This window comes from Vicugna pacos, unplaced genomic scaffold, assembly GCF_048564905.1.
Source record: "Vicugna pacos unplaced genomic scaffold, VicPac4 scaffold_20, whole genome shotgun sequence".
Lineage (NCBI taxonomy): Eukaryota > Metazoa > Chordata > Mammalia > Artiodactyla > Camelidae > Vicugna > Vicugna pacos.
The window spans coordinates 41690554-41705796 of NW_027328741.1; positions in this window are offsets into that span (position 1 = coordinate 41690554).

The following is a 15243-nucleotide window of genomic DNA, read 5'->3' on the forward strand; positions in this document are numbered from 1 at the left end:
TAAATTGATTTAGAATAACGCCAAAGTGTGTAAGACGTGTGTGTGTGCACGCGCGCACCTGGGGACGTGTGTTGTACATGACTGTGTGTTTGTGTGTGCTCACGTGCACCTGGGGATGTATGTGGTTCTGTATGTTATGTGTGTGTGTGCGCCTGAGGATGTGTGTGGTTGTGCGTATGTTATGGGTGTGTGGGTGGTACATGACTCCATGTGTGTGTGCACGTGGGGATGTATGTGGACTAGAGCCAGTGTGTCTGCACGTGTGTTTGTGTGTACGTGCATGCATTACTTTTAATAGTAGAAGCTGTCCTTTAGAAATACGATGTAGTAAAAATTGTATGATGTCCTTTGCTGTATAAATCAAAATTAAAATTATCTTCAATCACCAGAAATTTAGTCCCCCTCAGATTCTGTTTTTTTTCCATATTGATTATGTCCTCATTTTACTGATGAGGAAACTGTAGCTTAGAGATGTTGACTGACTCAACCAAGGGCATGGAGCTCGCGCGCCCAGGGCCAGGACCCAGTCCAAGCCGCACTGCTCCAGAGGCCTGGAGCCCTGCTCATGATCATGCGTGGCCTCTTGGCGGGGGAACAGATTCTGATGGGCTGTGGCCAGCGTGCAGGCTGCCCGTGCCGGGGACTCGGGAAGCTGGGTGGAGAGTACCAGACAGCAGACAAGAGTGAAGGGCTGCTCAGAAGTCAGATAGTTTCCTAGGTCTTGGATGAGGAAGGAGGCTCACTGCTCATCCTTGATCCCTTTGCTGGTGGCCAAAAGGGACCAAGGCCCACGAGAGCACTTCTGGGAGCTGCCTGCCAACACCTGGAAAAGGACTGCTCAGGACTGGCTCTGCAGTAGGAGCAGAGGAAGGAAATGTCGCCTCCTGGTGGACATCCTTTGTGATGGCAGTAGGAGGCCTAGGAGCCTTGGTATCGAGGTGGCAAGGCAAGGTCCTAGTGGATGATCGTTTCCACGTGTCTTAAAAATCATTGCTTCATATATTTTATCCATTTTGTGGTTTATTTTAGGTTGGTAAATATGGTCAGTGTTACTCCATATTACCTAGATTAATTAATTTTTTTATTGTTAATTTTCTCTTCAGTGATTTGGAAGCATATTGCCTCTTAAAGAAAATTCTCTCTAAATCTTTATAAATCATCTCTAAGTTCATAAATTTTTATGCAATTGGACCAGTATTCCTATAAGAGTCTCAAAAATGAAATAATCTATTAGATCCTGTTCCTCAATAATGATAAATTTAGCATATTTTACCTCTCTGTTGTTCTAAATTGTGTGTGTGTGTGTTTGTGTGCTCCAGTTACTACTTTTTAGACAGTTGCTTTAAGTTTGCTACATTAACAAAGAAAATATAGGTATATACATCTTGGATTTCATTGCTCACTACCACTATTTAATCCCATGTCTTTCCCACTTTTGAGTTATTTACTTATTGGGATTTCCCAATCAACTGGACACATGATTGACTAATTGTTTTTGAGTGGTGGACTTGGAACACTTACATATCTATATGCAGATTTATGTTCTCCTCGTCAACAATTCTCAGAGTGTTGTTGATGGCCCAAGCCTTGTTTTAAATTAAGGCATTGTTTTTCATCACCAAAAAAAAAAAAAATATTAATTTAAGGTGTTGTCTTTTTATGGCTGGCTAGTCTTTTATGGTGAATGGATATTAATAGAGATTTCCTTAACCTTCCTCCTTCTTTTTGCCATAACTCGAATTCATTGAGAAACATGTTTTTACCATTTCTCAGATGGGCTTCAACTTTGACTTCTGCTTTAAACCATCACCCCACTCTTTTTCTCCATGCTTATTCCTGAAAAAGTGAGCTCTCTATTGGTTTATAGGTGGTTCCCGTCAAAGATTTGTGACTCCCTGTCCAAAGTTCCAAAGGAAGAGAAAAGGAAAGATTCCTGTTTCTGGTGGTTACATTTTGTCAGGTTAGAGATCTAGTTATCCATGTGGCTGCAGTGGAATCTGCAATATCTTGGCTCAGAGTTTCGTTTTTCTGGCTTACTAGGGGAACCGCATTAGCTGGGGTCACGTCGCTGTGGCCATTGTCAGGATCCTGGGACTGAGGCAGCCCCTTTGCCTCCTTGTTATTTTGATCTTGCAAACTGGGTCCCAGTTATGTGAACCCTGCACCTGGTGGCCAGGATCGCCCCACACGTGACGTGTACCCAGTTCCTTGGCGTCCCTCACTGCTGTCAGCTAGTTCCAGTAAGAGTACGTGATGGCTTCCACTACTGTCCTTCCTCCATCCTCTCCAGGCAGGCCCTCCTTTCCCACTAGTTGGCCCTAAACCTTCTCTCCTGCTCTACATACGCTGACGGAATTCCTCAGGGTTTCCAGCAGGTAGATGGGTCTCTTCTATGTTTGGACCCCTTCAGTGCTTGCAGTGAAAATATAGGATGTGGGAAGGAGGAGCTTGGGGATTCTCCATATCTAGGGCCTCCCTATCCAGCAGATTCAACTAATGGTGGATTGAAAATATTGTTGAAAAAACAGAAAGTTTCAAAAAGCAACACTTGAATTTGCCATACACTGGCAACTACTTACATAACATTCATGTTGTATTAGATACCATGAGTAATCTAGAGATAACTTAAAGTACACAGGAGGACACAGTGAAAGAGAAAGTGACAACAAATATATGTGTATACTCATGTATAACTGAAAACTTGTGCTGTATGCTGGAATTTGATACAACTTTGCAAAATGACTATAACTCAATAAAAAAAGTTTGTATATATGTATAAAAGTAGATGGGGGGATGTACATGAGTCCCATGCAAGTCCTATGTCATTTTATACAAGAGGCGTCAGCATCCATGGATGTTGACTTCAGGGTGAGTCCTGGAACCAGTGCCCCATGGTTACCAAGGGATTACTGGAAGTCCAGGCTCCTTATCCCAGCCTGCCATGTCCCCACATGGTCTGACCCCTACCTGTACCACACTTCCCTTGTCACTCTCCTCCAGCCCTGGCAGACTGCCCTCTGATTCTTGAACAGGCCACACTCACTGCACTTCATGTCTGGCCCTTAGAAATACCCATTAATTTCTGAGCATGGCTCTGCTTTCACATGATGGGCTGCATTGTCACTAGAGAAGTCAGTGTGGAGGTTCCTTTAAAAACTGAAAATGGACTTAACTCATGATCCAGCCTTCCCATTCCCGGGCATATGTCAGAAGAAAACTCTAATTCAAAAAGTCACATGCACCTCAATGCTCACAGCAGCAGTATTTATAATAGCCAGGACATGGCAACAACCCAAATGTCCATTGACAGGTGACTGGATAAAGAAGTAGTAGTATATTTATACAATGGAATACTACTCAGCCATGAAAAAACAAATAATGTCATTTGCAGCAACATGGATGGACGTAGAGACAGTCATTCTAAGTGAAGTAAACCAGAAAAAGAGAAAAATGCCATATGATATCACTTATATGTGGAATCAAAAAAAGAAACATATGAACTTAAATACAGAAGATAAACAGACCCACAGACATAGAGAAACAAACTTACGGTTCACAGGGAGAGAAGGGGATGGGAAGGGATAAATATGGGGATTCGAAAAGTGCCCCTCTTGGGGAGTGATGGAAATGTTAGCTATCTTGATTGTGGTTATGGTTTTCTGGGTGTAGACATTTATCAAATTCACCAAGTAGTACATGTGAAATATGTGTATTTTATTGTACAGGTATCATACCACAATAAACGTGCCCTTAAAAAAAAAACAGGAAAACACTGGCAGCATTTTGTCCTACGTTTTTATGTGTCTTAAGTGAGTGGGTCTTCAAGATTCTGGTCTGCCATATTTTCTGAACCAGAAGTGCCCTCCTTCCCTTTTCTTTGGTAAACTGTCAGTGGGTGGCATTTATTCCCGTGGCTTCAACTGCTCTCTGTCCAATGATTAACTGTCAAATCTTTTCCAGCATGGACATCTCAGTTCAGTCCCAGAAATATATTTCTAATTGACAAGTAGACATTCACATTTGGTTAGCACATAAAAATCTCAAGCTCTGTTTGTCTGGATTTACACTCGCCCAGAACTAGTTTTACTTTTTCAAACAATGGCATCACTGTCCCATCTCTTTTCTGTGCCAAACATCTGGGAGTTTTCCTTTACTTTTCCACTCCCTCACCCCCATCAGTACTACAATTCTATTCCTTAATGTCCCCCAACTAAGTCCCTGCTCCTCGCTCCCCACTGCATTAATTCCCACCCCTTTCTAGTCTCCCCAGTGCTGTACTTTAGAGTGAACAATCCACTTTGCTCACTTTTAATGACTAATCTGTGTCACTCTCCTCCTTAAAACCGCAAAGAATTCCACGCTGCGTGTGTGAGGAAGTCCACGCTCTCTGATTTAACGTCACACCTTCTCATCACCTCGTTGCTGCTTTTTTTCAGCCTCAGCTTCCGTTAGTTCCTCACAGCCTCTAGCCTCACTGACCTTCCTTCCCTAAGTGCAAAGTGCTCTTAGACATGACCAGGGGTCTGCACAAGACACGCAAGCTGCTGAGAATCCCGTCCCCACCACGCACTCTCCTGGTCTAGAGATTTGCTGGAATCTGTCAGATGTCAGTGCAGAAAGCATTTCCTCTCTGACACCTTCCCTACCTTCTAGAACACAGCCCCAGGCAGTGCAAGAGCCCCTCTGAACATATAGTATATATGATGCAAAGTGACTCTTACCAAATTGTTTTGAAAACCTATTTAAATTTTTCCCTTCCACGACACACTGTGATCTCCTTGAGGGATGGGGGGCTGTGTGGTATTTGTCTAGACAGCTAATGTCTGACATAGACCCCGGGCCATCGGAAACAGTCTGCTGACTCATCAAGAAGACTTGTCGTCTTTGCGATGTACGAAAGACTACATGCTCTCTGATCTTACACCATCCGGCAAGGGTCAAAATAATTTCACATAGAACTACAGAGGCAAAATATGTGTATTCTTTTCCTCTTTGTGAGCCCTAGATCATAGGCATCCTGGAACGGAGGTGTCACTCAAAGCTGTCTGTCCCCTAGGCTGTTACGCCCAGCTTCAACATATTTTTTGAAGTTGTAGGGATACGTGTACATCACCCCGTCTTAGAGCAAATGGTGCTTCAGCCTGACCAAGTTTAATGTCCATATAAAAATCAGAAATCTTCCAAACTGAAGCCTGAAGAAACATTTCCCTTTTCTCCTTCCAGTCTGTGTGTCATCTGCACCCCACATCCCCACTGCTCATCTGCGTCAGGCCACGTTCTATCTAGAAACATTTCCGGTGGGACACTTGGACAAGAACTAATTACAGCAGTAATGAAACTGGTCCCATGAACGTAGGCTCTGCACAACAAGGATGTTTGACGGGAGGCCTCAGCCGCGGCCTGCAGGGTCTGTTCACGTTTTCTGCCTGGCTTCCCTGCAGATGTTGTGCAGAAAATGAAGCCTGCAGTTAAAGTCATAGAAGGCCCAAGAAATCCAGAAAAATGGAGTGAGATTCATCTCCTTGGGAATATTTTTGAAAACCATCCACTAATAAGAAGAAATTTAAGTGGTTCGTTTCAGAGCAGATGATGTCCAACTGCAGGTGGGTCAGTTTTGTCATTGTTGCTCGCTAGTTGGCTTTCTGCTGCTTCTAACACGCCGCTTTTAAGAGAAGTGGCCTGAGTCGGCCCTCAGAGCAGAAAGGTGAGCTGGGCCTGGAGACAGCCAAGCTCCTCTGCTGTGTAGTGACCCGCTGAGAAGGAAGGGTTGGCCCAGGGCTTCCTCTGACTCTCTCCCTCAGTTATAAACTCTATGAAGGGAAAATGGAACAAAAATCTTAATTCAATATGGTATTGTCAAAGTATAAAAATAATTGTCTTTGGAGGGGATGGTATAGTTCAAGGGGTAGAGTACATGCTGGATTCAATTTGCGGAACCTCAATGTAAAAAAATAATAAGAAAAAATCTTTAAAAAAAGAAAAATAATGAAGAAGAAAAGAGATCTCAAACAACCCCAGTTTAAAAAGAAAAAAAGTTCCTTTAAAAATAGTAGTCAGCTAGGTCTTTTGCTAGATTAGGTGTTTGGGATTAACAGGTACACACTACTATGTATAAAATAAATAAACAACTCTCAGGTCCTTAATAAATTATTTCAACCTGAATCCTTTTTCTTTTTTCCCCTAAGCAACCCGTGGAAGCCTCTGAAATTCTCATCTTATAAAAGAATTCATTTAAAGGTGGTTTGAAAGTTACTGGTTAAAACAGTTATTTGTGGTTCCATGAATATAGGTCTAGTAAGAAAGACAGACAGTAAACCAGTAAGCAAATAAATATATGATGTACTACCAGGTACTAATAATTGCCACAAAGAAACATAAAGCATTTTAGGAGGGAAAATGTTTGAATAGGAAATATGTGCATGCTATTCTAAATAATCTGGTCAGATAAGTCCTCTCTGAGGGTAAATAATTTGAACAAAGTCCTGAATAAAGCAAAAGAATAAGCCACGTATGTAACAGACAAGAAAAGCCTCCCAGGCCGGAAGAAGTGTAAGTACTAGACTTGGAGTTAGAAACGCAGCTGTCCTGGTGGGGACCATCGGGGCGGTGAAGATGGGCTGGAGCAGAACGGTGAGAGCTGAGGCTGCAGAGATCGGTGAGGGCCCGGATCACATAGGGCCTTGGTAGGGACTCTGGATATCCTTCTGAATACAATGGAAAATCACAAAAGTATTTTGCAATGCGGAACAACTTGATCTGATTCATACTTTAATAAGACCGTTGTGGGTAACGTATGGGGAATAAGCAATGGAAGCAGGGCAAGGTAAGCTGATGGGAAGCCAGTGGGAAGAGTACTGCTGACCTGGAGAGAGACACCGAGGTTGGACTGGGATGATGGCGGGAGACGGGCAGAAAGGGGGACACGAATTAACAGTAACGGTCACAGGCCTTAATGCTCGAGTTGGACACAGACACAGAGTGGTACAGGGTGATGGGTATGTGATATTTGGGGATGAGCCACAGTTTTTGTGCAGAGACCTGACAGGAGAATAAAGTGGGGATGTTGACGTCGGTAAGAAAGGTTGGTGGGTTTTGAATTCCCCCTAGAGTCGCGTCTGTTTCTCTGTACATGACGTCAGCCGAGCAGGGATGGGTGTTCCTACTTCTGCAGAGAATTGTGTGTCCTCCTCATCGACTAATTCGAGAGGCCGACCTGCCCATCCAATTGCAACATCTTGAATCTGCTTCTTTCTATCCAGGAGGAGATTTCCAACTAAGATGCTAATCAAAAATTCCCGTGTCCAGAGTTAGAGATGTGTGCCTTTGGGAGGATCTCAGAGATGCCTCCACAGAGGCTCGGTGTGCTCTCTCTCCCTCAGAGAACACAGTTCCCTTCAGCCCACTGGGTCTCAGCAGAGAAGATTTCACACATAGCCCCTCTCAGGCCCTGGGGACCAACCTCCCGCTTGGCCGAGCTCTGAAAATGAGCACGAGTTCCGGGCAAAGGGCCTTCTCCAGGGGGCCATCTGGCAGATTACATGAGGACAGTGTACAAAAGGGTGGGAGGGTTGATGGTATAAATGCATTTTAATTTTTGCTCTGAAACTGATTCTGTCCTTCTGTTTTGTTAAGCAAGTGTTCTTAGGCCAGACATGATTCTCCTTTTTTCTTTATATTTGATCATCCAAGAGGTTTAGATAGGGGATTTGTTTTAGGGTAAGAATCTTTAAAAAAAAAAAAAAAACCTTGCAAATAGCGTCTTGTTAGGCATTTTGACAAGTGAATTCTCCAGGCAGTATTGAACCCCCTTTTTCCTCCAGGGGGTCTCCAAAGGTATACATGTTCCAAATCTGACCCAAAACCAATGAGACTTTTCTTTTTTTTAAGAACTTCACCATGGGCAAAAGATGTCACTAAAGAAGGTGAGAAAAGAGCAGGTCCCCATAATCCAGAGTCCCTCCCAAAGAGCCCACAGAAGTAAAGAGGAGATAAACGAGAGAAACGTTTTATTTATACACACGCAGGAGCCAACCAGAAAAGTACCTACCATGTTAAATGGTGAAAGTTAAAGGCTTTTTTATCAACCTAACTTAATAGGGAAAAGGGAAAGGAGAGAATTGGCTTCCATGACAGGTTTTCTTCTGCATCTTTTGAATCTCAGTTATTTTCAGCTTAAAGAGGTTTTGTATTAACCGTGGGTTCCATCTGACTTTCCATTCCTCGAACTTTGTTCTTCTTTTTCAAGATTCACTCATGTATTCTGACCCCCTGGATTTTCCACGTGAATTTTAGATTGATTGTCAATTCCTGCAAAATACCACCTGGGATTTGGGTAGGCATTCTTTGAATCCTTAGATCTATTCATGGACCTTTGTCATCTTAGTAGAATGAAGCCTTCTGCTCCATGAATATGGGATTATTCTCTTTGAATTTAGGTCTTAATTTCTCTCAACAGACTCTCTCATCTATTGTAGTCTTCAGTGTCCAAGTCGGGTACTTCTTGCTCACCTGTATTGGATGCTGATTCAGAAGAGACACGACCTCCTGGAGAACCTCTGCTTCCACTGAGCTGAAATGGAACTGAGTCCTGAGAAGGCTTTAAATTCTTTTAAAAATAGGATTAATGTACTTTAATTACTCCATAGATGAGTAATGAATGGGTCACATTAGCATAGGATTTTAATCCTTTTAGAATTAGTAGAGTAATACAGACACAGTACAAAAAATTGAAATATTGCCTAAAAAAGAAGTGATTTGTAATTCCCACCCACAGCGGTGTCTGTCATGAATGATTTGGTGCTTATGTCTCAGTCTCTGTGTCTCTCAGTATGTCTCTCTCCATCTCTGTCTCTCACACACTCACAATCAGATCAATTTCCATCTATACTGATTTCACACACATGTGGTCGTGCAGATGGGACCCTGGATGCAGAGAGTGGGTCTGCATACTTCCACCCTGAGGCCTCCCTTGACATTGGGTTGAGACCAGGCACCCACTTTTCCAACTGAACAGCATTCATTCATCCACATGGACCAGAATGAATGGACCCCATCCCCTCTCCATCAATATTATTGTTGCTTTAATTCCGACTGTTTCAACCAGTGCTGTGATGAACACCCTTGAAAAGGCATCTTTGAATAGGTGTGTAAGGATTTTAGCGGGATGAACTGTAAGTATCAGATCTTCTGAGGAAGAGATGCATCTGTCGCCCTTTGATGCGTCCTGCACCCTGTTCTCCTGAAGAGGAGCGTCCCTTCACTCTTCCCTCCAGGGGATCTGCTGGAGCCTCTGCCTGCTTACATTGTCACCAGGGCTGGTTGTCACCTGACTAAAGAACCGCCAGTGTGATGGTGACCAATGCTGTCTCTGCAGTGTTTCCGTCTGCCTCTGTTCTCACCTGAGAGGTCAAGCATCTCTAACACACACTGGCCACCTGCATTGCCTCTCATTGGAACTGCCCATGCCTGTTCTGTTACTGTTTAGAACACTGGGTTTCGAAAGGATTTTGGACTACAGGGATGGGAAAAATTTCTCCAACCTTGGGTTATGAGGAATGCATTTTCCAGGTTGTGGTTTGTCTTCCAAGCAATTTTTCTGGGCTTTTACTAATTTTTTTGATTCTTTTGGTTTTGTTTTTGCCACAGGAAGAGCTAAGCATCTCCCTTGTGTCTTCTGGCTGTGGTGTCACAGGGGGAACAGCAGTTTCTACCATGAGATTATGCACAGAGTTACTAAAAGGGCTTCATTTTGTGCATCACATCTTTAATCCCCCTGGATAACCCTTGAAAATAATAAAAATGCTGTTTCAAGTGAAAACAAACAAAAGTCCTCAGCCCCAGCTTAAAACATGTGGGCAGGGAGGAAAAAACCCTTTTTTAAAATTTCATTGGCATGGAACAACCAGTAGAGGTAAAGACACGCAAAGAGAAAGAGGACTTGGGTTTGTCAGGGGCTGGGTGAGGAGGAAGGGGAGTGCGTGCTCTGGATCCAAGGTTTCACTTTGAGGAAAGAAATAGTGTGAAACTAGATGGTAGTGATGGTCGCACAACATTGTGAATGCCCCTAATGCTCCTGAATTGCACAATTTAAAAGGGGAAAAGTCTATATTTTATTACATGAAACTCTGAAAAGAAAAATAAAGGATGTCATAAATCATGTGAAAGAAGCAAAGGAAACTAAAGAAAATGAAACAAAAACATCTCCAGCGGAAGTGACGTGAAGTTTGGGAGGGGGAGGGGACTGATGATGGGATTTTGGAGATCATTTTGGAGAAGAAGTTGTGGGTGGGTGCAGAGGTGGCTCTGCCCCAAGTGGTGGTGTTTCCTGAACTGGTTCTCCGTTACCCAGCAGTTCAGCTGCAGATTAAGGTTCAGGAGGAGCTGCAGGAGAGGCAGGAGGGAGCTCGGTGTCTCCTGCTGGATCCAGATCGTCTTTTTCTGGCCTCTGACATCTTCCCTTGCCCCTGCCTCCTCTGTAACTATTGGATGTGGAGACAGTATTAAGTCTTGTGGAAGAGCTCATGCTGTGAAAGAGGAAAAATTTACGCACCTACCTCCCTTTCCATGTGCCTCTTCAAGGACAGAAAACTTCCCAGAGCTTTCCAGACAACTCCCACCCAGAAAGTGCCCACAGGATGTGTTCTGTGACTGAATTTTTCCAGACAGGTGGTCTGAGGCCATTCTTTTTTCTGGTCCCAACAGTAGCCTCTAGGGACACTTCCCTGTGTGGCCCAGCCCTCGCCCCTCCCTCACCTACACTCATACACCAGTCCTGCCTTTCTGACCTTTGGTCTCTGCTTCAGGGGCTCCTGGTCCTCCACCTGACTTGCAGCGAGGTGGGCACGGTGTTCCAGGTCAGACCCGGGTGTGCTGAGCTACCCGTCAGCCCCGGGTAGGTCCCTGGGAGAGCCCTGGGTGATGTCTTGGTCGGAGGCCTGCCCCACTGATTTGTGAGCCATGTTGGTGGGGACCGCTCCATATCCAGTCCCACCAGGAGTCTGCGCTGGCCCTCAGAAGAGTGGCACACCAGCCCTTCACTTGGGGAGGGGGCGTTGGTGTTCTTATTCATCAGCTTCTGTTCAATATGTGGTATCTGGCTCTGCAATGATAGTGACCAGCAGCTGACCCAGCATGGAAGTCTCAGAGTCCTTCCCGACCAGGAACACTCCTGATTCTGTCGACTCTACCCTCTGCTGCTAGATCAGACCGGAACCTTGTTCAGCTCAGACATCCGGGAGGGAAAATACATACCCAGAGAGCATGGGCTCCACCTCGGGCGGCCGGACCCTTCCCCGGCTCTCCACATCCCAGCCAGCCAGCTTTGTCCTGGGCTGTCTATGTGACCGGGCCCCCCAGGCCTCTGTCCTGCTCTTTCTGGAGGCAGAAACCCATCCCCAACATGACTGCTCCACCTCCACCAGCCAGGACGGGGCCGTGTGACTACCTGGGTGGGATCTGAGTGGTGGCCCAGCCTGGGCGGGCCTGCCCTGGGCCTCCCTGTGTTACCTTTGGGTCTCTCTTGCCAAAAGGCCAGAGGTGCCTTGGGTGAGACCTGACCCAGTGCCGGCAGCATTGGTAGAGACCCTTGCTGCGGGCTTTCCGGGGGCTGCAGCCTCGGGATATTGGGTTGCAGCAGAACATGCCTCTGTCTCCAACCAGGTGAGCTGAGTAGGGACTTCTCTACTGAGTGGGTGCCTGGTGACTTCGGTTCCAAGTTTTGTTGGGCTCTATTGCCAGGGAAGTGAGGTCACTTCCTGGGATCCACTTATCCAAGCTTCCTCCTGACACAAAGCTCCTCAAGGGCCTTTCTGGGCTGCCAATCTCTCATTTCTCTCTCCATGTCATGTCCACACACAGTGACACCAACTCAGCCCCTCCATAGCCCTGGGGAGGCCTGGATGCAACCAGTGCCGCAGCTCTGAAGACACAGCTGGGTTCAGACATGGCTCCCCCTACTCAGCAGTGTTATCATCCTAGACAAGCCACGTGACTCTCAGGGTCTCCCCAATCCCCCATCGGCACAGTGGGGATCATTCTGGCCCCTGCTTCCTAGAGAAGCCATCCTGTCTCTAGACCTAGAAACACTTACTGCATCTGCCACCCCCACGGGCTGGCATCAAAGGGAGCTCGTGCACAGACTCAGCAAAGGAAGGACCCCACAGAGGGCTGGCGGAGCGCAGAGCACATGCCACACAGGCCGGGGTCTCCCCTGGTGTCTGGAGAAAGTCACTTTCCTTGCTGCTTGCTTCCCCACTCCCAGTCGTGAGACTGAAATTAAATGCAACTCTGACATAGTCGGCTCTGGAATACAACCTCCTAGGTCATTCTGTCATGTTGACATACAGGCCCAGTGTCCCATCTCGACCTCTGTGCTGCCCTCGGCTGCCCGTCAATGGCTTCCTATTTTTTGCCTTCTGTTCCCACACCCTTGTGGGATCCCCACACCCTCACCTGGAGGGTGGATGGACTTTGGGACCAGGTTCTGACACGTAGACTTACTTGTGAAAATGTATGTGAGTTCCACTCATTACCAGCTCCAGTGTTCCTTCTCTCTGTCTCTGTCTCTCAGTGCCTCTCTCTCTGACTTGCCTCTCTGTCTGTTTCTCTGTCTCCCCCTGCTTCTCTGTGTTTCAGTCTGTCTGTCTCTTTTCCTGTATGTATGTGTGTATATATTTATGTGTATATGTGTGTATTTATGTGTGTGTATTGTTCGGGTCCTGGGCAGGTCACTTCTGAAAATCCCTTGATGACATATTGATTATTTTGAATTCATGTTACTGAAGAAACATTATCTTTGAAAATTGTGCAAGCACTTTGGAGGGATCTTCTCTAAGGCTCAGCACTGCTAGGGAAGGAATGCACCTGTGGAATTTTGATGTATCCTGCACCTTGTTCTGCTGGAGAGGAGCGTCCATTTGCTCTTCCTTCCAGAGTACCTCCTGGGGCCTCTGCCTGCTCACGTTGTCACCAGGGCTGGTTGTCAACGGGCTAAAGACCTGCCAGGGTGATGGTGGCCAATGCTGTCTCTGCAGTCTGTCTTTCTACCTGTGTCCTCACCTGAGAGTTCGAGCATCTCTAGCAGACACTGGCCACATGTACCGCCTCTCGTTGGAACTGACTCTGTGTGTTTTGTTTCTTTTCAGAACACTGGGCTTTAAGAGGGTTTTGGACCACAGGGATGTGAAGCTTTTCTCCGACCTTGGGTCATGAGGAAAGGTTTTTCCAGGCTGTGGTTTGTCTTTCCAGCTGTCTTTCTTGGCCTTTGTTTTCTGCTTTTGTTTGGTTTTATTTTGCCACAAGAAGAGCTAAGCATCTCCCTTCTGGCTCTGATTTCACACTTAGAACAGCAGTGCCTACCCCGAGATTATACACAGAGTTACTAAAAGGGCTTCATATGGTACGTCTCATCTTTAATCCATCTGGACTTTCCTCTCAAAATACAAAAATGCTAATTCACGTGAAAACAAACAAGCTAAAATTTCACCCATCCCTACTTAAGATATGTGGGCAGACAAACAAAAAAAAAGCCAACTTTTATATGATTTCATTGATAGGGAACCTCCAGGATAGGTAAAGACATAGAGAGAGAAAGGGGATTAGGGCTTGTCATGGGCTGGGGGACGTAGGACGTGGGGTGCACTTTGTATACAGGATTTTACTTTGACGAAGGAAATAGTCTGAAACCAGTGGTGTTGGTCTCACAGCACTGTGAATGCAATTAATGCTCCTTGAAGTTGCACAATTTAAAATGGGAAAAGGCTAAACTTTATTCTTATATACTTAAAACAAAAATAGAATATAGTATAATAGAAAAGAAAAAAATCTGACTCCATAGAAGATCTGTCCTTTTGGCTTTAACCCTTTGCCCTTTTTTCTAGGCTTAGTTTTACTAGCTCTGCACCTTTTGTAAAACAATGTTGCCTTTAGCCTTAAATATACAGGAGAGCCTACTTTCAAGGCTCTGATCTTTAAGGATATTAACACTTTTGCACTTGTATAAAGACAACAGGTTGTAGAATAGAAAACTACTTTTGTTTTGTTAGAGGATTTACAGAGGCACTATGACCTGGTCTACGTAAACAGCTGCAAAACAAGATAATGGCGGACTAATATCTTGGAGAACCATCTTCCCCATGTCAACTTCAGGCTCCTTTTCTACTAAAAAGGGGAGGGGCTGTGGTTGGTTGTTGCAAACTTGTTGGTGTAGAAATTCTTTGTTCTTGGAATCCTTTGCAGCTGTCCACGTGGGTCAGATCATGGTGTTTCTGCAAAACCTGCAACAAAACAAACTTTTTCTATTCTGCTACTTGTTATCTTTATAGGAGTGCAAAGTATTTATATCCTTAAAGCTCAGAGTTTTGGGAATAGGCTCTCCTGTTTATTTCAGGCTAAAGGCAACATTGTTTTACAAAAGGTGCATAACTAGCAAGTTTAAGCCTAGAAAACACGGCAGAGTGTTAAAGGAAAAGGAACAGATCCAATATGGAGTCAGATTTGTTCTTCTCTATTACAGTGACTTTTGGTGAGAGCTAAGTGGATGATTTCTGGGTGGGTCCTCCACTGTCCAAGGCTGGAGTTCAGGCAGGATCCCTGCCAGATTCACCATGACTTTGGACCAAATCTACTGCAGAGAAAGTGACAATTATTGGATTAAAATTACCTCTCAAAATCCCTTCAATTGCCTGTAAACTATACCACAGCAGGGGATGTCTCATTGGCCAGTCAACTGCCAGTCTCCCCTGATGCAAGGGACCAGCGTTGCGGTGAGATCCATGGTGGCCTGGCCAGTGCACCTTCCTACTTTGCTCTAAAACTTTGGCTTCCTCACTTTGATGCCTTGACAGCTTCCTTCCCTCTTCCCTCTGGCCTGGTGTGAATGAACAAGGTCCCTGCACCCACCTGGGCTGAGACCAGGCCATGCACACAGCCCCATGCACACAGCCCACCATCTGCTGTCTACCCCTGGGCTCAAGTGCAAACTCTGAACTCCCCCACCCCAAAGGTCCTCGTGCCCAATGCCTCCGCCTTAGGGGTCCAGATCACCATCAGTACCATCAACCACCCAAATCCCAAGGCCAGTGCCTGGCAGCCTGGGATCAACCTGACCCATCAGGTCAGTTGAGGCACAGGCTGTGGGAATCAGGGTGCCAAGGCGGGAATTGGAACCACCTTCAGCCCAGCCTGCCTCACCCTGTAGCCTCAGACATTAACTATGAATGTGCACACTAGGCTGGATCCCCCACT